Here is a 3,046-nt window from a genome sequence, read left to right as displayed (position 1 = left end):
GTCACAATTTTTTTTAAATGAATTATGTACGTTACTTTATTGGGGGAGTAATACCATACCATGTGCTTTACTATTGTGGGATATATATGAGGAAAAAATGACATAATATATTGAGCATTTAATAGGGGGTAAATCATTTTTATATTAGCAGGTATAAAAAATGGAGCTCAAAGTTAATGAAAAATATAAAGGGGTATAAAAAACATTAATGAAAAAAGGGATACCTACTATATCTAGTGAAAGTATGGGATTTCTAATTGGGAAGGTGTATTGGGTTCATATTGGTAAGGGGTTAAATAACGTGACTTTTAGAGGTATTTTCCAATATATAGTCAAATCAGGGGTATTGTTTAGTATGCCACAAACGCACATAATATGTTAGACCCTCATTGAGTGAAGCCCCCATGGAACTATTAGGCACTAGAAAATAATGAAAATAAAACACCCTCCACTAGGGGAATTATGTCCCACCGAGCTCACTCAACCAACCGAAAATTAGAAATAAGATTCATAGGAAATTAGAAAATTATTTTTGACTTTATGAAAAAATAGAAATATTAGAATTTTCCCAAAACTTTGAATAAAATTGCAAAAACACGACAAAATAATGTAGACTCAACAGACTTTGACCGCAAAGCGTATGTTATAGTCCCTGACCAGATGGAGATTAATAGAAAATAATACAAGTTAAAACTTATCAATTTCTAAAATTTTGATTTGAGTAGAATAAATATTAATTCACTTCTATATATATATATAATATATATATGATAAAATACGTAGTAATTATATATAATAACATACATTTATAAATATATTAGAAACTCAAATGAAGTTAGAAAATAAAAATAAAATGATTATAGAAATAAATTTATAAATAAGTTCAAATCCTCTTTTTGCGACCTAACCCCCAAAATTTTACTAATAGTTATGTGTCAGGAGGGTTGTTAAGTTCCTCTGGGTCACAAAAATAATAATAATAGGTATTTTTCTTGTTATATATTATTTGGTGTTTATCTAATCTATGTATGTTCTAATAGTTACTTTATTAAATCACTAAAAAGTACTCCTACTTTCAATATGTCATTTTAATAAAAATAACCCTTACTTTACACACACACACACACACACACATATCATTTTTACAAAATAAACATTTGTACACTCCAATACTTATAAATCTCAACATCTTGCATCACTTTTAATATCAATAACATATAGAATCTATTTGTTATACTTAAATCTACAAATAGAAATACCATACTTCACATACATATATCCAACAAACAAAAAGAAATTCAAAAATAAAAAATAAAAAACTGAAAATATCAAATGTTTTGACTATCATTATAACATTAAAAATATATTTACGCTGTAAGGCATTTCCCTTTCAAAAGAACTCCCCTCCCATGCCACCTGTCCCTTTATGTACCTTTAATTTAAGTGTTAGATGATACAAATAGCCTCCACCATTCGATTAAAAACTGGTACTAGTTAGTTACAATTATCTAATGAAATTCCCTATCACATATGATAGTCTTAGTGTACAATTAGAGTATTGGAAAAATAAGTGGAAAAAAGGCTCTAAATTCTTAGGAATAATTATAGCAACAGTCTCTGCAAGCCTTCTTCGCGTTGGGGCCTGAGTATGGGAGGAAACAAGGTGCCAAGAGGCAGATAGGCTATAAAGTTTGAAGAATAATTACAGTAGCAATCTCTATAAGCCTTATTTGCACTGGGGCCCCAGTATGGGAGGCAACAAGGTGCCAAGAGGCAGATTTGTCTGTTCAGTAAGATTCCAGGTCTAAACATTTGCCCAATCAATGAAAAAGGGAAAAAGAAATAAAAATTGTTTCATTTATATTCTTTTAATTTGTGAGGTTGTGGATTGTAGCTTGGAGGTGAATCTTTCAAATAATCTTCAAGGTGAAAATCAAAGAATATTTCCATTTCCGTTGGGTTTTATGCTTCAAAATTGAAGCTATATTTCCTTTTTTCCATTGAAGGGTGTGAGGATGCATGTATTTGGAGTTCAGCTACAAGAAAAATAATAACGTGAGCTGAGGGGGTTCAAATGTCTATAACAGATAAATTCGATCGTCTTCCCAATTCATTAGTTTTGGTGATCCTTAACAAGTTAGGTGACATCAAATCCCTAGGGCGGTGCTCGGTTGTTTCGAAAAATTTTAACGGTTTGGTGTCGCAGGTGGAGGATGTCGTGGTGAAGGTGGACTGTGTGATCTCTGGTGAGGAGAGCGGGAGTTTGAGCCACAGGAGCAGGGGATTTATAGGTCTTTTTGTTAAACTTGTGATTGGTAGTATAGTTAAGCCCTTACAGGCATTGCAACAGATCCTCGGGACGAAGAAAGTAGTTCTTGCCGAGGTTTCACATCATTCCCTTGGCGAGGCGCTAAAAAACTTCAAGGAGATTCAAAATCTTCACATTGAGCTTCTCGATAGAGAGCTTGGCATTGGGGATGAGGTGTTGTTGAGGTGGAGAGCCGAATTTGGTAGTATGCTTGAGAGCTGTGTGATATTGGGAACCACATCGTATTTTTGTGTGAAGAATTCAAGGAAAAATCATTGTTCTACTATTCAAAGAATAGAGGAATATAACCAGAGTTTGGATGATAATGGCAGTATACCAAAATCATTCTACACCAATGTTGGTCGAAGCTGAGAGTAGTTTGGACCATAATCTCATTAATTGAAGCTTCTACTAGGCATTATTTGTCACAAAGGATAATTTCTGATCATCCAATGCTTTAGAATCTCATTCTCACCAATGTAGATGGACATGGGATGCTCGGTATGGGGAAAGAATAGTTGTGGGAGTTCAGGGATAAGCTGCTAGCAGCCTTAATTGCATTGAAAAGGAGATTAGGGAGTTAAATCTGGTGACACTAGTTTTTGACTACACTCCAAAGGAATTTATTTACACGAAGCAACCTTCTTGAGATGTATAAGTAGTCTTGTGGAGGTTTCTACTAATCTGACTTACACAACTTATATGTTTCCATAGCAAACTTGTTTGTGAATGCATATT

At 33.4% G+C, this 3,046-nt stretch overlaps 1 pseudogene; it reads left to right on the top strand.

The window, feature by feature from the left end:
- The first annotated feature begins 2,074 nt into the window (after positions 1–2,074).
- LOC149217489 (F-box protein At5g46170 pseudogene) lies at positions 2,075–2,769 on the top strand (annotated as a pseudogene).
- Positions 2,770–3,046: the final 277 nt, after the last annotated feature.

The sequence above is a fragment of the Pinus tabuliformis genome, chromosome 1_1, assembly GCF_031772625.1.
Source record: "Pinus tabuliformis cultivar Carrire ecotype Pingquan chromosome 1_1, CPIR1, whole genome shotgun sequence".
NCBI classification, from domain to species: domain Eukaryota; kingdom Viridiplantae; phylum Streptophyta; class Pinopsida; order Pinales; family Pinaceae; genus Pinus; species Pinus tabuliformis.
This window is presented reverse-complemented; position numbering and strand designations above follow the sequence as displayed.